Genomic DNA, 26,147 nt, shown 5'->3' on the forward strand with positions numbered 1-26,147 from the left:
TTCAGGGAGCAGTGATGAAGGAAAAGGGGAAAACAAGGTGAAAAAACAGTATGACTTAAGGAAATGGTGTGGATGGGAAATAAATCGTGAGAAAAGAAAGCTAAGACCTAAAAAGTAGCAATGTGGAAAAGGGAGTAGTGAAAAGTGAATTAAAGATGTAGAGTGATTGGGGGGTTACAGTATTTTTGGTATAATGATGGGTTAGGAGTAAAGTAGAGGAAGAATTGATGACAGACAAGAAAAGACTAGTGGAAGAATCGCAATAATAAATTAAAAATAAGTAATGTCCAATTGACTTGTAAGAAGAGAGGCATGTAAAACGGTGAGACGACACTGTAGACTAATAATGTCAAGTACCGCCTCACCGAAAGGTATATTGCTTAAAGACAAATATATACACATACACATACACATATCGCCTGTCATACATCATGAAACTAAGTATAGTGTGCTGTAATGTCGGAACATGATAGAGAAAATCAAGACATTACAAATTTCATCTTATTTCATATGGGAAACTAATCGCAAAATCTGTGCTAAAATACTTAAGCGGTTAAAACATGAAGGGGTAGGAGTGAGGGACAGCGAATATTTTTTTTATGACAAGATGAACAAACACGACAGACCTCCTTCTGCAAAGCTAACATCGACGAATATCGAACTTCACTATACTAGACAAATTTAAACCGAACATAGCGCCTCCAACGCTAGAGAACACTACTGATGTTATATAAATTGGTTCGTAGAAGGAACTTCATACCTGATTGTCTTCAAGTACCGAAAACAGGAATGAAGAATAACACTTTCGAAGAAATTTCAACTTACTCTGGAATGTATCTTGAGAGCCTGGTTTGAAATTATGAACTTCAGAGCCAGTGACAAGCACGGTAGATGACCACTATACCACCAAAGGTGACCCGAGAAACGATTTCAATGCTTACTTTTCTTTTCCTTCACAACTCGACCTAGTACTATTCCTCTACCTTCATCCTGACGATATCGGGTCGCAATGTCTTTGTTTCTTCGCGACGGGTTTTTAAGCGTCCTTGATTAATAGGCCAAACCCCGGCGGATTAGAAGTATCGAACAGCCCAGGCTGGCGCTGGCTTCAGGTAGCAGGTGTGACACTGAGCTGTTAGTACCGGGATTTGTGGGGTCGCGCGGATTTATGTCCTATACGAACTTCGTAAGGAATGTCACAGGAATTATACGATCCTAGTGGTTGGGGATATGTTACCTCACAAATATGCCAACAATTTTTAAGTTCAAAGGGTTCGCTCCAGAGCCGGTTGCCAACTTTTTCATTTTATCGATGGTATTCGGCAAGCTTTTCCATTAGGACGCTAAATTTATGGAATGTGCATTCCTTGATCAATACGATTCTCTCGTTAAAATTTTATAGTTTGTAAACTCATTATATACGCACAATAGACCTCTAACAAGTTCACTGCCAGACGAGGTGCGGAAGTGTGTACACAATGTAATACGAGAAGAAAAACTCGTTGTTTCACACATATATTTTATTGCAATTTCTTGTTCAACATTCAGATATGTTGAGAATATGTCATAGCAGTAACACAGCAATAGCAATAGCGGTTTAAGTAATGTAGTAAAACACAATTAATCTAATACAGTGAAACTTCCCTTAACGGACACTTCCCAATAGCGGACTCCTCTCAATAGCGGACATTTTAAAATTCCCCTGAAAAATAACATTGGCCCTTATGATAAAATTCTTCCAAATAGCGGACATTCTCAATAACGGACGCGGACACTGAAATGTATCTCCCAGCAACAATTAAAACTTCCAAATAACGGACAGAGTGAAAGAAAAAAAAAAAAAAGAAAAGGCGGTTGTAAATTAAACGGAATTCTAACGGAATTCTTTGCAACAATCATTATCATGCATTTGAACGTTTTTGTACTTTATTGAAGGTAAGTAAAGACAAAGTATATGATTATGTCTCGTGACGAGAATATTGTACGAAATGGAAATATAAAAATTGGAAATTTATCTTTTGAAGAGGTGGAGAAATTCAAATATCTGGGAGCAACTGTAACAAATATAAATGATACTCGGGAGGAAATTAAACGCAGAATAAATATGGGAAATGCGTGTTATTACTCGGTTGAGAAGCTTTTATCATCTAGTCTGCTGTCAAAAAATCTGAAAGTTAGAATTTATAAAACAGTTATATTACCGGTTGTTCTGTATGGTTGTGAAACTTGGACTCTCACTTTGAGAGAGGAACAGAGATTAAGGGTGTTTGAGAATAAGGTGCTTAGGAAAATATTTGGGGCTAAGAGGGATGAAGTTACAGGAGAATGGAGAAAGTTACACAACACAGAACTGCATGCATTGTATTATTCACCTGACATAATTAGGAACATTAAATCCAGACGTTTGAGATGGGGAGGGCATGTAGCACGTATAGGCGAATCCAGAAATGCATATAGAGTGTTAGTTGGGAGGCCGGAGGGAAAAAGACCTTTAGGGAGGCCGAGACGTACATGGGAAGATAATATTAAAATGGATTTGAGGGAGGTGGGATGTGATGATAGAGAATGTATTAATTTTGCTCAGGATAGGGACCAATGGCGGGCTTATGTGAGGGTGGCAATGAACCTCCGGGTTCCTTAAAAGCCAGTATGTAAGTAAGTAGCACATTTGTTAGTTGTGATACTGTACGTGAGCAGTCCGTACTTTCTTAGTTTGTCAAGTTGAGTGTTCGGAAGTACAGTCACATTAAAAATGTCACAAAAACGAAAACATTTGTCACTAAAAGAGAAAGTGGATATTGTAAAGCATAGTGAGAAGGAGAAATTAAGTGTTCGGGAGCTGGCCACAAAGTTTAATGTGGGAAAACTCAGTTAGTGTAATTTTGAAAGACAAGGATGTTATTTTAAAGTCAACAATTCTAGATTTCTCTGTGTAAGGTGAAGTGGTACAATGACTCATGTTTATTTCATTTACAAAACATTTACTGGTATGATTTCTCTCTGGATGAATACTGTAAACAATCTCACTGTCTACTATACTGTACTGTAAAATATAGTGTTGAATATGTATGAGAAATTTTAATGTACTGTATACATACTAACAATTTTCTAAATAGCGGACACTTCTCAATAACGAACATTTAATTTTTCCCCGGCGGCGGTGTCCGCTATTGGGACGTTTCACTGTATATGGAGGTTTCAGAGTATTGTGTGTCTTACTTTCAGGGGTAGTAGACAAAATTTTACTTGGAAAAAAATGTCTAAAGGCTCGTCCACAATAAACCGGGAACGAGAATCAGAACGAGAACAGGAAGCGAAGGACGTGAAATTGAAGATTATTGATTCACAATAGAGATGGGTAAAAAATAACACAACAGTTATTTTGGAACTGTTCCGGTCTTTGAACTGTTGCAAAAATGAACAGTAGGTCGGAACCTCCTGTTCCGAAATAACACTGTTCCGACTCCGAGCTGCTCACTTGTCCAACTGTGGCGGGCCCGCAGTACTGCGTTGCACAAGGTATGTTCCGACTCCGAGACAACAGAGAACAGTCGGAACCCGTTCCGTTGAACCATGACAGCTCCGGCTACACTGTTCTCGTTGTTCTTTATGTTGTACTTGGAACAAGTTGGAACTTGGAACTCTCACGTGGATGGATGAGGAAGCATGGAAATTGAAATCCTTGTAGTGTGATCATAAGTAATGAGACAGATCGAGGTGTGCGATGCGAACTTCAAGTTATTACACTTTGGTACAGATGCGTTTCTAACATTTTATTAAGTATGGGAGTTTCAGGTTTCACTACTTATTTACTTACAAATGGCTTTTAAGGAACCCGAAGGTTCATTGCCGCCCTCACATAAGCCCGCCATCGGTCCCTATCCTGTGCAAGATTAATCCAGTCTCTATCATCATACCCCACCTCCCTCAAATCCATTTTAATATTATCCTCCCATCTACGTCTCGGCCTCCCTAAAGGTCTTTTTCCCTCCGGTCTCCCAACTAACACTCTATATGCATTTCTGGATTCGCCCATACGTGCTACATGCCCTGCCCATCTCAAACGTCTGGATTTAATGTTCCTGATTATCTCAGGTGAAGAATACAATGCGTGCAGTTCTGTGTTGTGTAACTTTCTCCATTCTCCTGTAACTTCATCCCGCTTAGCCCCTAATATTTTCCTAAGCACCTTATTCTCAAACACCCTTAACCTATGTTCCTCTCTCAGAGTGAGAGTCCAAGTTTCACAACCATACAGAAGAACCGGTAATATAACTGTTTTATAAATTCTAACTCCAGATTTTTGGACAGCAGACTGGATGATAAGAGCTTCTCAACCGAGTAATAACACGCATTTCCCATAGGCTAATTATTCTGCGTTTAATTTCCTCTCGAGTGTCATTTATATTTGTTACTGTTGCTCCAAGATATTTGAATTTTTCCACCTCTTTGAAGGATGTCTCCAATTTTTATATTTCCATTTCGTACAATATTCTGGTCACGAAACATAATCATATACTTTGTCTTTTTGGGATTTACTTCCAAACCGATCGCTTTACTTGCTTCAAGTAAAATTTCCGTGTTGTCCCTAATCGTTTGTGTATTTTCTCCTAACATATTCACGTCATCCGCATAGACAAGAAGCTGATGTAACCCGTTCACTACTGCTAATATATAAATATATACAGTAGTTATATATTTTTTATTATGTATGAAATTATAATGTAATTATTATCGTTATAACTAAGCATTAAGAAAAGTAAAAATAAAATTTAAGGATTTTAGTTTTTTTTTTTTTTTTTACTACGGAAGACGGAGAACAAAATTTACATACTACACGTTTTAAATTGCATGTTAAATTTTTGAGTTGCTTACTTTACGACTTTATACACCTATTAGTATTGCATTCTGACCTGGTATTCAACAGCTGTTTATCTAACAAACATGAAGCTTCTGTCCGCATACACAACAAGGTACCTAACCTATTCGAATGTGCATTGGATTGTCATCTATTATCTACTGAAAATCATTTGTGCTATGATGTCATGCCGATAACGTATTTTAAGAGGGGTCCGAGAGATGAGTGGTCCAATGTATGTGCGAGCTGCTTGGGAAGACGGAGGGTACTGCACTGCTCTTTTGAACGACTCCTCAGATGGAACGAGAGTCAAAGAGATAGCTCGCATCAGTGAACGATTCAGTCACATCTCAACTTGTAACTGTCGGAACTGTTCCGGGAAAAGAACAACTTCGCCCATCACTAATTCACAATAAACCGAGAACAGAAACGCCCGTGCATAACGAAATGCATGTCAATAACGATATGTACAGTCGATATTACGCATTCTGACGTTATTTGTGTATTTATTGATCAATGTCTTTCTCTCATGAGTACAAGCCAGCCAACATAAACACAGGTTAACCAACTTCACACAAAATTTATGACACAAAATATTTAAAAATACAATTCACGTGTCCACACCTGTGGAGTAACGGCTACCGCGTCTGGCCGCGAAACCAGGTGGCCCAGGTTCGATTCCCGGTTGGGGCAAGTTACCTGGTTGAGGTTTTTTTCCTGGGTTTTCCCTCAACCCAATATGAGCAAATGCTGGGTAACTATCGGTGCTGGACGCTGGACTCATTTCACCGGGATTATCACCTTCATTTCATTCAGACGCTAAATAACCTGAGATGTTGATACAGCGTCTCAAAATAACCTACTTAAAAACAATTCACGTGGTAATTTGGTCACATATACACGTAACATATATTGAAAGTGATTCTACTGAATTTTTGAGTTAATTAAAAACTATGGACGAAGAAGAAATTATGTCACGGCCTCCTTGCAATAAAATATATGACGGCCAAATAGTTTATGAATCTAGTAGGCTGTGTTCGAAAATGAGAACGGTAAAGTTAAGACTTGATTAACTTCCACATTCCCGTTCACGAACTACGGCAAGCTTCTCGTTAAACTATATAGTTCTTCAAAATGAATGGACTACTATTTTAAAATATTTAATTCAAATAGTGAAAATGTTGAAAGACATGCCATATTTTTATAGGACAAGACAAACGTATGGGGATTTGTCACCTTGTGCTGATGTAATTGAAAAAGTACTATTTTTATTCAACTCATTTTAAGTTATATGTTTTTGATGTGGAGGAAAGTTTGAAAACTCTGAGATTAAAACCTTTTGTAATATATGTTCCTAACTGCTGATAATTGCAATTTTTTTTCAATAGACTTTTCTTTTTGTCATTCCTGCATTAAAACAGTGAAAGATACAGTGGACTCTCCTAAGTTCGACAAAACAGAATTGAAAGTTCAGTCCAATAAGGGTGGTGGGTGTGGCAGGTGAAATGAATACAAATTCTTATTGGTTATCCATCAACGAATACAGTACTGTACTTGCATTTCCTGCACGCCCCGAGACTTGTGTACGCGCTTCTAGTACCACAGTGGGTTTCGACAGTTCCGTCTCACAAACGGCAGAATATTCTCAAATAGAAAAATAAGAGTTCAATAATTTAAAATCAGTGATCAGTATGGATGTCCTAATCAATAAAATATTATGTTTTCCTTTAACAATAGTATCACTACAAGACATAGAACCAATTCCCATTCAAATGGCAAAACCATTTCTTAGTGTCCGTATAGGAGCGTGTCTAATTCTCCTACGTAAGCAGTCGAACTATAGGATGTCGAACTTGATTTCTGTCGAACTTAAGAGCTTCCACTGTAATTAGTTTCTGTGGCCAGTTCACATCTAACCAACATTTGCTTACCACACACTGCAAAGGACATTAGTCTGTCTTTGATAGAAACAGAGAAAAATATTTTATATATCCATATTTATATGCGAAAATATTGTTAACAACACTACCCAGTGCTCTTAAGAAACTAAATTCAAACAACAACAGAAACTAGATTTAAATACTATGGCATGGTGATTTAGTTCCAACTTTTTTCCGAGTATCAATTTCTGAGGCTAAGAGGAAAAAAGAAAAATAAGGGTTTTCTAGAAAAATTGGAAGTACTTTCTTATAGAAGACTCGATACTGTAGCTAACGAAGGGAAATTAATACATTAATTTACCTTCTAGCTATTATTTTATTAAAGAAAAGTAGTTTTGCGGGAATAATTAAATTAATTAATATTGATTACCTTCAAATTATTAAGGCTAATGGATGCGTGTTAATATATAAAATCCAAATCAGGATCAGGACAGAGAGATAATTCTAGATCCATCAGCGGAGGATAAAATGCTCTTCATTGGCTCGTCAGATATGAATTTCTTGCTGTGTGATGAAGGACAGCCATGGTTGTGACTGGTGAAACGAGATATTTCGTTCTGAGCCACTAATAATGGGATGTATGTCAGAGAACTGGAAAATTACTGCGGAAATTGTTGTACCCCTTCTCGCGAAGATAATCGTCTCGATATTGCTCTTGATCCGGCACAAATCCCATTTTAAAATAATCGGGATTCAAACAACCATTTCGTCGTGTAAAGCCAAGAATCCAGCCTTTCTTAAAACGGTATTCAGTAACTATAGCATGAGTGTACTACTTTTACCCCACAGCTGAAATTGTTCAACTAGCATCAAATCTTATGTTATCGAAAAGTTCATTTTCCTCGAGAGACAAAGTTTTTTAAGCTTACCTGTTATAACCGAAGAACTTAAAACAAACCAAATCTCTTCTATAAAACTTAAAGACTCTGTATGGAGGCAACGACGCAATAAACAAACCCATATTCCATGACACGCTTCGAGTTTTATTGACAATTTTGCTTCCGTAGTAGAGATCCGGGTCGTTCTTATATAGTCACTATTGTTGTTTTCCCATCGAACAAAGGATCACTGATATCAGTTTTATCTTCAATAGCACTCCCAGGAAATGAAGAGATATGTATGTGTTAAAGGAAAACATCTTCCTCCGAAGATTAATTCCATATCTATACAGCAATGCGTATTCTTGTAACTTACTTACTGCTTCATCAAATATCTTATTAATGCTTTTATTCTCTTATTTTTAAAGAAAACCAGGGTTTTGCACACACAATTTAATATAGTAGGTACGCCTACTCCAGTTGTTTTGTCAGGTTTCTTTTCATCGTATTCTAATATGATTCTTAAATTTCTCATTATGCGAAGCAAGTACATGTGAAGTGTACTAGTTTAAGAGTACAAAAAATTAATAATTTCGAGATTTTCACCGAAGATTTTCCAGAGTCTCTGATACCGTCAAGTAGGGTTATTCTAAATCTATGGGATTATCACAGTCTAGTATATACAGTCACGAAGCTCAATATGTAATAAATATGCATCCATAGATAGTTGCTAACCACTAGGATCGCTACTATCGCTCATTACAGACAATGCGAAATAGTACCTGCACAACCTATTGTTCCTAGCAACCTCAACAATTCAAGCTTCGTGACTGTATATACTAGACTGTGGGGTTATTCTGAAAACAGTTCCAAGTTTTCGTTCTCTTCGATCTACATGGAGTATAATCTCCGTTTCGTTTCAACTACATGCTTATATGTGGCTGGGCCTTTGTTCCATATATGAGTTAGTTCCCTCAAGCTGATGAAGTTGACATAGTTTATAAGGATAACATAATCAAAATATTACCTGACCCAGAGTTTGCATTGTGGGGAGGACAAATTAGATTTGCTTTTGACATTGAAGTGCCTAATTTGCAGTGATGTAAACAAGTATAGTTGGTTCAGCAAAGTTAAGAGCTATAATTGTTTATCTATAATTTAGTTTTAAGTACCTATACCTCTGTTTGTAAAAAAAATTATAGAAATAAACTTTCTTATGATTTCATTATTAAGCCTACTGCAAACAGAAAAAACTGCCTTGTATATCAAATTAATTAGAATAAAATAATGCATGAAAAAACACTTTGAGAATAGCTCCTGATTGCATCTACAAGCATTCTGTATTTACAAACAATGTAGTTTCAGAATAGCCCCAACCAAGGTGCCCCTAATTTCTTTTTTTTTTAATAGTACTGTTATGCCCCAGGGTTAAAGAACGCCCTGTAGCATGATTTCCTGTGGAATATTAAATCTGAAACAGTCCAGGAACAGTGTCAGCGGAATACATGGTCTTAAGACGCGCAATGCAATCTCAGCTTGTGAAGTAAGTAGATGTTTAACCAGCGTTATAGAGTTTTGTCGCCCGTGCGGTAAATCACTGGCTACGATAAAAGTATTCTTACGCCATGAATCACTGCTGGACTAATCGGTTTGGTGCAGTGGAACAAAGCATGCATTTTAATTGGCTAAATTATATCACTCATCGTTCGAACTCTTTTCTTATGCGTAGTCTCATTAAAGCGACTTATCACTGTATTTTACTGAGTCGAATCAATTGTAACAGATGTTTAATTAAGACGATATCTTTAAGCACGTAAAATCAAAAGGGGTTTTAAGCCCATCTCACCTGGTGGATGGCACGGTTCGTAACCCGGGCGGGAAACCGATAAGAGAACATAAAACGTGATGGTGAGAAGATTGACAGACAGACAGTGATACAGTCGGGTGGAGACACGGTCGGGAAGGGATCGAGGACCAAGTCTTAATGGCGTCAGCAGAGACAAGAGATAAACCATGGTAAGTAACTTGTGTATATATTGTGTAAATATTTAATAAATCAAGTAGAGTTCTATTCGCACTAATTCAGTCTAGACCCTAAGGTCAGCAACCATGTAGTTTTCCTATAATATCCTGAGAGCCCCAACTCTTCCAGTAAAATCGTTTGTTTTCTATTATTGAGTATAATGGTGGTGTCAGAAATCTTGATAAGTATGAGCAGGAGTTGAACGCAGTTGTCATCAGTTTAGCAAGTCATCCGAACTAAGTGACGGTCGCACAACACAACGAAGGCTGAAAAACGAAATACTTTGATGAGTAGCATCTTATAGTCAACCTATAACCACCACCACCACCACCACCACCACCACCACCACTATTTGACACCTATCACTTTTCAGAGTTTGTAGCAATCTCATTCGAACATTCTGTATATTAACTATAACTTATAGGAGGCAGAACGCAACTTTGTGTTGTCAGTAACTAGAAAAAAAATATTTTATCAACAGTAATCTCACTAGACGTTTTGATTTATCTAGAGAAAATCAAAACTCGAGTGGGATTTAATTGACTATTACACGATTAGAAGAAAGTATATAAAGATTAGAAGTAACGAAGTACTCCAATACAATAAAATATTAATTGACTTACGAAAATACAACTGTCTTCAAATGTATTATTGTACCATCTCAACATTACAAATATTACGCTAGATGCATGCTAGATGGCAGTAGTGTCTTTATACAGACACTGTATTGATTACTATTCAATAAATCTTAATATTAAACAATCTCTGATACGTGACTATCCATAATATCATATAGCAGAAGTTCTTTTTATCCTCTCAGAGCAGAAGCTATAACATAACCTAACTAATATACACAAGTGTTAGAAAAGTTTTAATTAACGACGATGACAAAAAATAAACATCAATAATTTTAAAAGGAATAATTATTGAATGCACAATTTTCAAATTTGAATGTGGTTGGTGGTTCAATTAATGTTATATTGGACGTGTGCGTAATAGAAGTGGAACTCGTTGATTTATGCCTACATGGTGTATTCAACTTATTCAGGATTTCCGAATGGTGCTCTTCATTTATTTGTAAATCGGATTTCAGAAGATGCATAGGTGTGATCAGTGATTTTTATTAATTCTTGTTCTTGAATGCCAATGCGAGTCATATTTGAAACTGCTGTGCATCGACTGGATGGTTTGTAATTTTATATATATTTTTGACGTCCAGACCAGCGCAGTTTCAAATGTTGGCAAACAAAGAAACAAATGCTAGGGACGCGATAAAATTAAACAAATGCTAGGGACGCGATAAAATTGTGCGATAAGCAGCCATGATTGGTTGAAATACGTCCTTTCGTACCGTTTTATTGGTCAAAAGTAGTATGACGTAGTAAGAGTGTAATAGTCATTGTAATACTGATACCACAGTCTAGTATATACAGTCACGAAGCTCAATACGTAGTAAATATGCATCCATAGATAGTTGCTAACCACTAGGATCGCTACTATCGCCTCATTACAGACAATGCGAAATAGTACCTGCACAGTCTATTGTTCCTAGCACCCTCACAACTCAAGTTTCGTGACTGTATAAACTAGACTGTGCTGATACTGCTTTACTTCGTTTCACATACAAAACTTCGACCTGAAACGATGTCATCAAAAGCGATGATACCAATAGAGCAGGCCTAGGCTCTCCTTGTTACGTATCTTTCATTCCAAAATAATTAATTATTTTTGGAGTACTAATGAAAATAATGAAGACAAGGATGGAAGAGCGATGTGATAAGAATGGGTAACTTCGCATCGGAATACAAGAAGTTGTGAAAATGGCGTGAATAGAAGAAGGAAGACAAAACAGTCACCAGGGTTCTGCCGTGCCAAGTAAACATAATAGCGCCGTGCATCATTATTTCTCTCAGAAATTCTAACTTTTAACAGAACTTCCCATTTCAAGTGTTGCTATTTTACGTTGCGCTATGACTTGTTGGTTACAACAAGAAACTGATTAAAATATAGATTCTGCCGAAGACACAGGAAATACAAGAGTACACGTGATTTATGAATCTTCACCCAACGTGAGACATTATAAAACTTAAACAGTAGGCCTATTAGGCCCCTTGCTCTTCTCTATTTATATAAATGGAATTTCTAAATCATTTAAGCACTGCAGATATCAAATATATGCAGACGACGTTCAATTGTATATTTCAGCGCGTCCTGATGCACTAAATGATAGCATTAATAGTCTTAATGAAGATCTTGATTCCATCTCTTCCTGGTCTCAACAATTTGGGCTTAACCTAAACGCATGTAAATCACAGGCTATTCTGTTCGCGAACCGTAGATTAATTCCTGAAGTCAACGACCTGAATATTCCACCTGTGAAACTGGATAAAACAATCATCCCGTTTAGCTCTACCGTAAAAAATCTCGGAGTGCATTTCGAATCTAATCTTAGTTGGGATACGCATATTAAATATACATGTAAGAAGGCATTCTCTATTCTCCATTCACTAAAAAGATTGTATCATTATCCATCTAAATTAAAACAGACGCTGGTACAGACACTCATTCTACCTCACTTCAATTATTGCGACGTTTTGTTCAGTGATCTCAGGATTGATTCCGCCCAGAAACTACAGCGTGTTCATAACGCGTGCGTCCGCTTCATTTGTAATGTTCGATACTATGATCATATCTCACCTTCTTTCGAGAAGTTATCATGGCTTAGGTTACATGAGAGGAGAAATCTGCACTCACTTTCTCTCCTATATCGAATTATGCACTCTTCATCCCCCTATTATTTATTCGCTCGTTTTCATACTCTCTCTCGCTATCATAATATTAATACTCGATCACAACGCGATAACACGCTAGAAATTCCACTTCACACATCATCTCTGTATTCCTCATCTTTCACTGTTGCTACCTCTCGTCACTGGAACTCTCTGCCGCCTGAAGTCAAGGGCTGCCGAACATTGAAATCTTTCAAATCCAAATTAGAAAATTATCTTATGACGAGTTGCCAAACTAACTTACTATTATGACAAGTGTTGTATTGCATGTTTCCACGTATTCACAATTTTTTTTATGTTCTAGTGATATTTAACTTATTTTATATTTTTGTTCTCATATTTTCCGATAATGGTATATCTCTAATGTGATAAGTTGAGCTATATATAAACATAATTTTCCTTACTGTGTATACTTAAAAATATTGTATTCATTGTATGTTTGTACTGCACTATTGTATTACTACTATTAGTATTATTATTGCTATTAGGCCTGTTATTATTATTATTTTATTTATTATTATTATTAATATTATTATTATTAATATTATTATTATTATTAATATTATTATCATTACTATTCTATTTATTATTATTATTATTATTATCAATAATTCTTATTTTTTTTATACTTTGTAGGCCTCATTTATTTTTGACCTGCTGTTCACATTTTATTATGCTTTTTTCTTTCTTTCTGTATGTTATATACTATGTCTGATTTCTTCTTACTTGTTGTTTACATTTTATTATTATTATCTTATTCAGTTTTGTGTGTACTTTGTAAATTTGTAGTGTTTCTATAACGCAGTTTTTACTCCTGGTCGAGTGTTAGAGAAGGCCGTATGGCCTTAACTCTGCCAGGTTAAATAAATCATTATTATTATTATTATTATTATTATTATTATTATTATTATTATTATTATTATTATTAATATGTCATATGATACATCCCAGATAATTACGAAAATATATTTAAAATGCGAAATGTGTCCTAAACACAAAATAAGAATAATAACATTTTTACATATTATTACAAAAAACCAGATATACAATATATATTTCTGTGTGAATCCCTTCAACAGGAATATAATTGGATCGGTTATTTGAGAAACCACACATGTTCTTAGCTATAAGTTTTGAGAAAACTGCAAAAAAAAAAAAAATCTCTGGTTTAAAAATATTGGATATACGTTCTTATCTTTTTATGGTGAAATTTTAAAATGAATTTCAATATTTATAATTATTTTAAAGCAACCCTTAATCATATATGAGAGAGCGAAGTTGCTCTAAAGTTTGTGGACATGTGTTGTTTCTCCAATACTTGAAATAAAAGGTAAAAGGTAAAGATATCCCCGTAACATGCCATGAAGGCACTTGGGGGGCATGGAGGTAGAGCCCCATGCTTTCCATGACCTCGGCACTAGAATGAGGTGGTGTGGTCGGCACCACGCTCTGACCGCCTTTTACCCCCGGAAAAGTCCCGGTACTCAATTTTATAGGAGGCTGAGTGAACCTCGGGGCCATTCTGAAAGTTTGACAACGAGAAAAAATCCTGTCACCACCTGGGATCGAACCCCGGACCTTCCAGTCCGTAGCCAGCTGCTCTACCAACTGAGCTACCCGGCCGCCCAATACTTGAAATATTTTCTGTAAAATTATGAAACATTGTATTTATTTTGTATGTAAGATAATTAGAACAAAAGCTTTTTAAGTACTAATTTAGTACATAATGTATTTTGTCATTCATATTACAAAATGAAAAGATATTCTTGAAAGCAGATATATAATTTTTTATAATATTGCACTTTTACATTTTTTATGTTTGTGCCTGTATCATAAAGGGCAAAAGTGAAAATGTTATATTTGAAAGGCTTTATCCATTGATATGAAACTATGTTAGGGAAATAGAGGCTCTACTTAAAATAATATGAGAAAAGAGATTTCCTCTAGGTCCTTCCCCTTAAGATACAGACTCGACAGAAGAAAGCCTTGCACTCAGTGCCGTTGACATTGAGACAAATGCAGACTGCCGTCACGAATCGAACTCGGGTCCGTTACCTGAGCCACAGCGAAGAACTTGCGGCAGACGCGGTAGTAAACAATCCCCCGTGGCGTTCCACTCCGTGACGTAGACAGCTCCGCCTGCAGTCCAATAACTTGGACGAAACACTTAAGGTAATTGGAGTGGTTGCTCAAAGTGACCCAACCTGCCACCCTGCCAGACGATACCCAGACAGATCAAGTGATGAATGCGCGCCTCTGTTACCTTGAGAGCAACTCTCTTTCCACTTAATCACTTTAATATCTCGCATCTAACTGCGTTATATTATTCTCTGCAGGCACCCGGCTTACGAGCTACGGTTCATGTTAACAAGCAGTACCTTTCACTGCAAATGAAATTCTATGTAGGCTACTACGTTTATATCGCACAGCACAAATTGGAAGAACCAGCCGTGCTTCAGTGAGGGAGAGAGAATGAATCGACGACAGTCGGTCAATCCGTCAGTCAGTGTTAGTCTACTGTTAGTCGGTAAGTCAGTCATTCTAAAACCAGTTAGTTGGTAAGTCAGTCAACCCACTGTCAGTCAGGCGGACAGTCAATCCACTGCCAATCAATAATGAGGCAATCTATTGCTAGTGAGTCAATAATTGAGCTAGTCTATTGCCAGTTAGATAATTGAGCCAATCTATTGCCAGTTAGTCAATAATTGAGTCAATCTATTGCCGGTCAGTCAATAATTGAACCAATCTATTGTCACTGTCAATAATTGAACCAATCTATTGTCACTGTCAATAACTGAGCCAATCTATTGCCAGTCAGTTAATAATAGAGCCAATCTATGCCGGTCAGTCAATAATTGAGCCAATCTATTGCCAGTCAGTCAATAATTGAACCAATCTATTGTCACTGTCAATAACTGAGCCAATCTATTGCCAGTCAGTTAATAATTGAGCCAATCTATGCCGGTCAGTCAATAATTGAGCCAATCTATTGCCAGTCAGTCAATAATTGAACCAATCTATTGTCACTGTCAATAATTGAGCCAATCTATTGCCAGTTAGTTAATAATTGAGCCAATCTATGCCGGTCAGTCAATAATTGAGCCAATCTATTGCCAGTCAGACAATAAATGAACCAATCTATTGTCACTGCCAATAATTGAGCCAATCTATTGCCAGTCAGTTAATAATTGAGCCAATCTATGCCGGTTAGTCAATAATTGAGCCAATCTATTGCAGGTCAGCCGGTAAGTCAGATAATACACTGTCACTCAGTGAATCAGCCACTCCATTGTCGGTCAGTCGGTAAGTCAGTCAGTCAACTGCCAGTCAATAATTTTGACTCGATCTAATATCAGTCAGAAGGTAAGTCAGTCAACCCACTGTCAGTCAGCGAGTAAGTCAAAACGCAAATCAGTCCACAAACTGATGACAACAAAGCTACAACAGCGACCTGTTTCCGATACAGCTCGTTCCTGTGCCGCACAGAAATTACCCAAGCGGGAACAGAACCCACACCCGAGCGCAACCCTGGTCAACAGGCAAACTCGCCTACTGCGTGAGCTACGCCGGTGGCTGCAGCTGAATTCCCATGCTGCTCGTATTGCCTTGTTAAATTACAGATGAACAATTCTTTAAGTGCTTTGTTGTAACCTGATAAATCACAAGCAGGAGAGTCGACTCTAAATCCCCTCTTCACGAGGAAAACCATTTTGACTGGAGGCAAGAAAACTCACACAAAAATTCCTGTATTTACTGACAAGCCTCGAATGCGATATCTTTCTGAAAGAAACACACTCCAGTCCAAGTGGTTCATGACAGATGAAATTCATTTCCTTCCCATACATGGATACGTCAGTTTCAATTTTCATTCGTAGCCAACTCTGGATGGAAACCTTATTTAGTTCTACGCTCGGGGGGGGGGGGGGGGTGGCGGCCGCACAATATCTGGGAGAGCGTACAAGAGGATTTCAGAGGATCAAATCACGGAATGAGCAAAATAGGAAAGAGAACGCTACCGTATATAGACTAGTTTAACGACACTAGGGTTCTGGGGACCTTATATCCCTCTCCACCTTTTCTATGAAGTTCAATATCTACTTTATATTGAAGGAGCCGCAGGACATCCCTCTAGCACAAAGGCGCAAATATTGCTGTGGAATTTGAATTACCAGTTCCATCTACATAAAAGGAAAAAGTCTCTGTTATTGAATGAAACAAATGTTCCATTATTATGCATCACATGCTAAGGTAGACCTGCTGAAAGTATCGGTTTTGTGCCGAAGAAGGAATTAAAATAGGTAAAAAGATACTCATGAAGCACAGGGATCGAGAAGGCAATACAGATAAGCATACAGTGTGTTCCAAAAGTGATGGTAAAAAATTAACAATTTATTGTTTATTTTTTTATTTAACCTTGCGAGCAATACAAATTAATACGAACGAAAAAAAAAAAAGAACGAAATCTCACTTAACACGAGTCTTCAAATTAGATGTTTGCGAAATGGTGCAGATTTTCTGTTGCTCCATTAAGTAAATCCATGGCGCTACAACCCTGAAGGGCCCAGTCCGACCAGCCGGCTGCTTGCCTCACGCCTACATGCCGAAGCAGAGGTGGACGATCATCCAACCAGAACGGAGGTATCGTGTGGTTAGCACGATGATCCCCCAGCCGTTATAGCTGGTTTGCTAAACCGGATTTTCGCTACCATTGTAGCTCCCCAAGTGCATCACGATGCTGGGTGGGCACCGGTCCCATACACTGGCCGAAATTTCATGAGAAAATTTCTTCCCCCATGGGGACTCGAACCAGCGCGCATTCCGTAACGCGAGTCCTAGGCAGGATGCCTTAGACCGCGACGCCACGGCGCGGGACTGTTCCTCCATTATAGGCTTATAATGCAGTTTTTTTTTAGGTATCCATTATAAGCTAGACGATTCCACTTGCATATACATAGGAGGTTGAGTACAATTGATAATATATTCCTATATGGTGATTCAGGAAAAACAATAAATATTTTAGGGATTGGTAGTACGGACGATTATGAGTAAAAAAGTTCATATAAACATACACTCAATTTCCAATGGGTGTGGAGATACAGTAGGTTGAATTTTATGCATAACAAGCTTCGTAAGTGGCAAGAAAGAAAAACAAATGACTTAATGATAACATTGTTTATTTACATGCTATCAATACACGTTCGTCCATCTACACAGACAAAAAATGATAAAAAGTCTGGGGACCTTGGTGGCCAATGCACATGATTACCGACCGCTGCTGATCCATCGTTAGGGGAATGTGAGATTTATATTATGTGTCATATGACGGATAAAATATACAGAAGCGCCACCATGCTGGAAGAATAGGCCCCTCTTTGTAGCCAAGGGAACCACAAACAGCTGTTTCCTTACATCCATTATGAACAGTGCTGCCCTCGGACGATCTCTCAGAAGAGCGACACGTAGTTTACTATTCTTTTGTACGTAGTCAACAGTACGTAGTCATAGCCATTTGTAAGGCTTATTACGCGTAACATTCAAACGTTCAAACATTCACACCCATTGAAAATTGGACACATGTACACTATACATTTTTTTTACTCAGCACAGTCCATACTGCCACCCCATAAACTATTATTTCTGTATGTCTGTAATATAGGGGAACACAAAAGAAGACCACCGGAGTAGCTCAGTCGGCTGAGGCGCTTGCCTTCCGATCCAGAGCTGCGCTTGAGCGTGGACTTGATTCCCTCTTGGGTTGATTCCTGACTGGGTTTTTTCTGAGGTTTTCCCCAACCGTAAGACAAATGTCAGGTAATCTATGGCGAGTCCTCGGCCTCATCTCACCAAATACCATCTCGCTATCACCAATTCCATCGACACTAAATAACCCAGTAGTTGATATAGCGTCGTTAAATAACCAAGTAAAGAAAGAACGGGAGAAACCTAGTAAAAGTGCTTACCTCCAATCTCGTTTATAGCAATTATAATTGAAGAGTCCACTGCAAGAATGATGGATGTCACTTTTTTGTCGAAAATGAACCAAGACTGTCCATGCATAGCTTAAGACATATAGAATGTACATACAGAGTTATATGGCATTAACACTGACAGTCACTGTCCAGTAATAATCGGAAAATCACAGTTAAGCTTTGAGCGCTAAGCATTTCAAACTTTCAATTGCTTCTTCTGAAAAATGTGTTCCAAATGACATCCATCATTCTTGCAGTGGACTCTTCAATTTTATTCAACGTGACCCACAAACCGTGCTGCCGGAAGGGCGAATACCATCTTTGCTCTCCACAAATTTCATTTGGCCTTTCCGGATCTGATTCCGTGGTTCCGAGCGTGCCGTAGCTATTAACATACATTAGAGGACAAGTAGCAAATGATGAAGTACTTTTTCATGTAACTTGTGAAAACTGCGAATGCAGACCGCGCAATGAGGTTTTTGGAGGTGGAATAAATCCGATTTTCCAGACATACTTGTAATTCGGTATCGAACCCCAGAGCTGTGCAGGCAAAGCCTCTCGATTTGTGTCGACGGGTCTTTCGCCAGAGATAAGAAGTGACGTAGAGAACCGTTAGATTGTGGCAACGGCCTGCCCTATCTGTTCATCCCAGACTCTTCTGAACGTGACTTGTGGGCTGCATTATCCTGCGCTTTGCATTACATGTAATTCCTTGTGCACACACGACTTCTATAGTTTGTTACCCCGTGGGTAACACCAGATCTTGGGAGTGCACTCAAGTAGTCATGGTTGATACAGTGGGGTTCACGTAAGATTATTTCCTAAGGAACTAATATGGAAGTTTTTTCAATATTGCCAATAGTTACTAGATATCACCAGTGCAGGTAAAATCTCAATAGACTATCTACTGAAACAATAGTTAGCAATGGTGGGAGCAATCGTAGGATCGATATCATAGCTATAAATAGGAATAAAAAGACAGCCGAAATAATTGATCCTACGATCAGATTTGAAATCTCAGCCACTCAACCATCTGAAGTGAACGAAGAGAAAAAGAAAATCTAGGAGCCCACGATTCAGTACCTATCGGCGAAATACAACATTGAAAAAATCACAGGTACCGGTCTCTTCTTCGGAGCGAGAGGCACCATTCCGAAAGCCTTTGTAAAGTGGAGGGAAAAATACAAGCTGACGAGAGATCTTCAAGATGTCGTCATCACCACCATTATACAATTTTCTGTAGCGATATTTCGCCGGCATCTTTGTGGCGTACATTCAATTTAAATTATACTTGGTTCTATTTTTTTCTTATGTCTTAATCACTTTTGTCTGAAACCTGTTTACATAATTTTTCATATTCTGTGTCGCAGGGCAAACCCAAAATATTGGGTCAGACCAATAAATTAAATAACTACAACTCATTTATTTATTATTGGTTGACTGATATAATACTAAATAATTGTATTTTATCTGGAAACATGAAGTTCATGGGTTTGACTAAACAGTTTACAATTTACGAGACCTAAGCTAAAAATTTACTTTGTTTTACCACATGAAATGATTAGTACGAACTCCGAAAACCGAATATCACTTAAAAAATCACCCTGTTTATTTATTATTTATGAGTACTAATATTAATAATTACATTCAAGTTTCAAATAACACTCGCTAGTAACTTTGGTTTCATGAACGTTCATTAAAATAAGTGAGGTGTTTATTTTTTGGCAGTCGCCATCTGCCAATTTAACCAGTTGTGATTTTTATTTATGAGGTAGTTTGAAAGACAAATTGTTTCGCACGAATCCCCACACATAAGAGGAATTCTAGGCTAATACTGAGCAATGAAATAAAAAAAAAATCAGTTGATGATCTTAGACGAGTGAGCGACAACATATTCTCGCGATATCAAGCTTGTATACGAGCGGAAGGACGACACTTTTATCTACTGTAATGTAGGTTTCATAATCGATTTCTGCTTCCGCAATTGTAGGCAACATTTTACCGGCTGATATACGACCTGTCGCCCGGGAGAAATCAAGTGCTACGGCAGCTATATATATTATGACTGTGTATATAGGGGTTCTAGGCCCTAGCTACGTTCAATGCTGTTCCTCCATGTAGTTTCTGGGATTTAGAAGAGACAACCTGAAGATATTAATAAGGGGGAAAAAACGAAATTTATGTACCTACAACAGATTGAGGTAATAAATCTCATGGTTTGATCGCGCGGAACTATCCCTGGTTTCTTCTTCCGAATCTGGCAACAGGAAGATCTGTTGAGTCGGCCGGAGATTGAGATACATGGAGAAGAGTTGTAGAGGCGCATAACGACACCTAAGAATGAAAACCTCGTAAGTCGACTTTTTTTTCGAAAAAGCGATTTTCACTCTAATTAATAGGAAAGCTCTTGATACTTATATTTTCCAAGGAGAATTAAGAAGCCTTCAGGCACAGATGATGTTCAGCGTATGTAAGACAGAAGAATTTCAAGACAACCAAGTACAAGCATCTTCAAGAGCTGAAAATGGTGATACCAAGAGACGTTCATAATTTATATGATAACTTGTCTCATAGTGAATAATCTTCAGGGGCTGAAAATGTTGATACCAAGAGATGTTCATTTCCTATGATTTTTATTTTTATTTTATTGGGTTATTTTACGACGCTGTATCAACATCTGGGTTATTTAGCGTCTGAATGATATGAAGGTGATAATGCCGGTGAAATGAGTCCGGGGTCCAGCACCGAAACTTACCCAGCACATTTCCTATGATGACTTGCCTCATGCATAATAGTGAATAATTGCTCTTTCTTCGTATGTAAAATATTACAACGGAACATTAAGAACACTAAAAACATTCAATAATAATATTATTAAAATGTTCAAGATTTAAAAATTACAGTATGATAATCTATTAGAGTAAATATTATTAAATAACTGTGAAAAGCTCGTAAGTACATGACTATTAACGAATGAAAACCACGTAAGTCTGATACTGCATAATACAGTGTTGCCAAATCAATAATTATTTTATTTTCATATACTTATAAATAAATTTAACAAATCAGAACAAAAATAATTCAAATTATGTCAAAAGTGTTGAGCTAAATTAGTTTTTTTGCTCCCCTGTAAAATTTAGAAAATTGGACATACGAGGTTTTCATTCTTAGGTGTCGATAAATAAGTAAATAAATATGAATTTCTGTATTATGTAGATTAAGTAATAAATTCAAGTTCCAGAGAATATCATTCACGAGATTCGAACCCAAGAACGTGTTTTCCAACAAGAGTCAAATCTCCATATTAATGGCCATAGAACGGATGAGAAAAATAACGGGTCTACTAAAGGTATAAAAAAAGATAGCAACTGCCCCAATGCACTGTAAGTTACAAAGTACATAAAAATGCGGATCTGATCGCAAATATTTTGCAGGTCCCTACTAGTTAGGTAATCTCACTGCACGAGCTCTACGGTTTGTATTTCGTTCTATGCAAATACTGGAAAGTCAACAGAGCGTGGGTGTTCCTACACGATAGTACCAAGCCGTTAACAATGTCTCCAATTTAGCAACGCTTCATGGCGGCATCCTACATGCAACGCTCACTCAAAAATAAAAGAAACAAACGAACAGTGTTAGGCCTTTATGCTAAACAATACACGAGAATCCTTCAACATCCTGCAGGGTGTTTGATCACAATCAAATTACAGTGGCGACAAATAAAGTAAGGTTTCATCTAACTCATGTTAGGTTTTTCTAAGTCTTTAGATCTTCACAGATTCTTAAAAATATTATATTCAACTATGACTTTAAATAAGTAAAGGGTTGCTGTATCAATATTTTTAATTATGTGCCACTGGAACTCTTCATTACATCAATTAGTTTACACATTTTATAAAACGATGGAAAAACTTTGCTATTTAACAATGAATCGTATCATATTTCACTTTGTATACAGTGTATTGTGATGACAGACCTCGGATTTTTAGGCTCGAATAGGATAGGCTGCAACAATTTTATTTAAAAATCCTTAAATATATACAACACGAGAATCACTCGAGCGTTGATATTGCCTAAAACTAGGTGCATTAAAGAACGTATGATTTAGCTTACGCTAATCGAGCCTAAACATCCGAGGTCTAGTGATGATACTTGTGCTAAAGAATCGTAGCTATCACTTAACTTAATACTTCTTGAATGACTATAATACGGCTCCGCTATGAATTGAGTGTAACATTTGAAATATTAGCTTCTTCTTTAATGACAAAGAATAAAGAAATGCTTCCAAAGCTTTCCAAGGATAAACCTACGCTACAATTAACTTGAAATAAAAAAAACAAAATTACTTGAATGTTGTAATCTAATATCCCACGCTTAAATAATAAATAAACGCATACATAAGTGAAATAAACTAATGAGGTTTTACACAAGTGATCAGGAGTCACGACAGATGCAAAGGAAAATTATTGTAAGACGAAATCGAAATGCGTAAGCAATCTGCAGTAGGTTCTCGAATATTGACTACGAGTACACTGTAAATAATGTGCGTTCATAAGCAGAAAAGAAGAAAAATGCAACAAAAAGTAGAACATTTCCTGAGAAATGACAATGGAGAAAGAAAAACCGAAAAATGCAAAATAAAAGTAGTTTGTATTAGTTCGTGTTGAAGTGAAACGAGTTTGTATTGCATCCTGCATTGTCTGTGATGTCTTAGAAAAAAAGTTGATATTTCATCAACTTCCCGAGTCTTAGTTATAAGTGAAATAGACAATAGCGATTCGAATAAAAATATCTGCCTGACGATCTGCAAGAGACAGCAAGCGAGTACGTGGTGAGTAAAAGTATCAAGTCTACATGGTTGCGCATACTGCTAAAGTTTCGCCCAGTTATTGTCAGATGTTCGTCGTCGATCCTAAAGCAGTAGGTAGCATCTTGTTGCATGCATATCGATGTATATGATGAGAATTTTGTATAAATGTAAAGTACATATTTACAAACACAAACTTGTTTTTTACTGTTCCTGGGATTTTGATCAATAAAAAGCATCACACAGAATCTGATTACTTTATTTCCTTAGAAATAGTCTGTTTAAAACGTACATTTAAACTGATAATGTATTATTTTACCTATGCTAAAAACAGATATTTGTGTACAACAATGAGAAACCACCAGGAAACATCCAGCACAAATCGAAACAGTATCCACAGTTTTTTTCCCTTCCTGTCAAATTACTGAAAATGGGCTTAACTCGTTTTGGGAGAAAGCTCTTCAATTATTACATTATAAACTTGTTCCATAATATATTGTTATAAATTATAGTTCTAAGTATTCATCTTTATATTTCTTAATGTATTAAGATTAAACAGTAACGTACATCAACTTCAATAATAGTATGTTACTACGTATTCATTATTTTTATTATTATTATTATTATTATTATTATTATTATTATTATTATTATTATTATTGGAAACCAATTGCTTCCTTTTTAAATTGTGAAGATTATCAAGTATAAAAATGTTAAATTTAACCGTAACATATCTTCTCTCAATGCATGAATATTTAAAAGGATTGCTATACTAGTACATTTACAACTGAAGAAGATTCACTTGTATAGAGCTAGGAAGCTACACATTAGGTCTAGTCATTTTTTATTATATGACATATAATATTTTACTAGTAGAATCAGAATGTATACGAACTTCGGGTGGCAACGCCATGCTCTGTAGGCAACTTCTCTGCCTTATCCGTGTCGTATGTGGCCTACTCTCCAGGCGTATTCAGATTCAGTGTGCCGACCGATCAATTGGGAAAGTAATACTTGAAGTTTAGTGTTCTTCGATATCCAGGGTCTCGTACATTTCGAATTTATTTCTGAGAGTCGAATAGTCAGTAAGGAGACGTATGTTGTAATTCTTCGACATCTTCGTGATGCAGGTCGACGAAAAAGACCCAATTTGTGGCAAGGACAATCGTGACAATACCCCAGCACAACGGTCGCTCTTGGCAAGCGAAATTCTAGTACAACACAAAATACCTGTCCATCTACAGCCACCATGTTCTCCAGATCTTACTCCAGCAGATTTCTATCTATTTCCAAAGGTCAAATTCCTACTCAAAGAATGGCGGTTTGCGTCAGCCTAAGAGGTGAAAATTTATGCGAAGCGCACTCTGCGGGAAGTGACCAAAGATGGGCTGCTGGAATGTTTCGAGAAGTGGTATGGCGCTGGCAGAAATATATCACTGCCCAGGAGGCGTACTTTGAAGGTGATGTTGTGTCAATGGTTACATGTCATCTACAACAAAGGTATATACACATGTTCGGTTACTTTTTGACTCTACTATAGTTCGTCCCAGGAATCTGTAGAGTAAATTCACGCATATGGAGGCGGAATCTATCTGTGCCTGAGTGTATTGCGGGCAGCATCAGCTCGAGGGCGCTAAGGGGTAGAAGGTGGTGTAGACTCTACTCTGTAGAGTTATGATAGAAATGGTCCCCTGCCTGCAAGCGATTGGTAGCTTCGTTGAGCCAACACCTCCTCCCAGAGCGCTCATTGGTCCTAGCCCTCCCACATACCACTTGCGCAGAGTTCTTGTTTCGTCTTTCTACTCCACAGATGCCTGGGACGGACCATAGTATAATTTAAACCAATATAATTATGATTCAATCGCAAGCGTGGAATATTATACTGACAATGAACAAAACGCAAATAATTTGATCACGGAACTAGTTCCACATGTTTGCTTGTGTAACTTTATGGGATTGCTGCTTCAAAAGAGAAATCTTTCCCTCTAATGTAGAGAGCGGGAGGGAGGAAAGGAAACACAAAAACAAAGAGTGAAGAGGAAGGGTCGAGTGACGCAGTGCAGACTCTTTATCTGGTCACACGATCAAATCGAGACACTTGATGTGTTTTGAGTCCCTAGTTTGGGAGGGAACCCTTGCTAAAATGCACTCAACTGGGGACGAATTTTGCATTTTTATTACATTCCGAAAGCGTCGGTTTCAGAATTGCATGGGCTCTACTCAGAACTAAGAGCGAGATGTGCTTAGTGCGGCCTTTTAAATGAGTCTAGGCGTTATTTAGTCGGCTTACGATGAAAGTGACGTGGAGTGAGGTATCCAACAACCGCTGTGACATATCTTCAGACACTTTCACTTCGCGCTTGTTCTAGTATCTCTCATTATCAGTGACATCGAAGTAAATTTTAAAATTAAAAACAAACAGAAGTAGAAGAGATAAAATACAAACCTCCCTTATTCTAGGAGTACCGTTCAAATCTATAGCTTAAGACGATTAAATTATGATTAACACTTAATGGAGACGATTAAATTATGATTAACACTTAATGGAGATTATGGAGAACTGTTTAAAATTTGGTCTTAATTCATAAACAAATTCGACAGGTGTATATCTATACGTACTATGCTGCTTATCTTAACATAGAATTAAGTGCATTCTATCCCCTTTGTTCTTCTTGTCTTTTTCTTATTCTATCTTCACCTTGTTCCTTTTATTCCACTTCTTCTCCTTATATTCTCCTTGTCTTCCCCCTGTTCTCCACGTTCCCTTGTTTCTCTGATATTTCAATTGTTTGCCATTGTATTCCCTTGTTCTCGTGTTCCCCTTGATATCCTTGTCTTCTTCTTGTTCTCTCTGTATTCCCCTTGTCTCCCATTGTGTCCCCCCTTGTTCTTGTATTCCCCATGTTCTCCTTTTCTCTCTTTGTTATCCTTGAATTCCCCTTG

General features: G+C 37.3%; 1 protein-coding gene across 4 annotated transcripts in view; it reads right to left on the reverse strand.

The window, feature by feature from the left end:
- Nucleotides 1–26,147, reverse strand: part of LOC138694604 (neural-cadherin) — a 1,134,847-nt gene that overhangs the window by 225,036 nt on the left and 883,664 nt on the right. The gene's annotated exons all lie outside the window — the stretch shown is intronic.

Source organism: Periplaneta americana, chromosome 1 (genome assembly GCF_040183065.1).
Source record: "Periplaneta americana isolate PAMFEO1 chromosome 1, P.americana_PAMFEO1_priV1, whole genome shotgun sequence".
Classification (NCBI taxonomy): Eukaryota; Metazoa; Arthropoda; class Insecta; order Blattodea; family Blattidae; genus Periplaneta; species Periplaneta americana.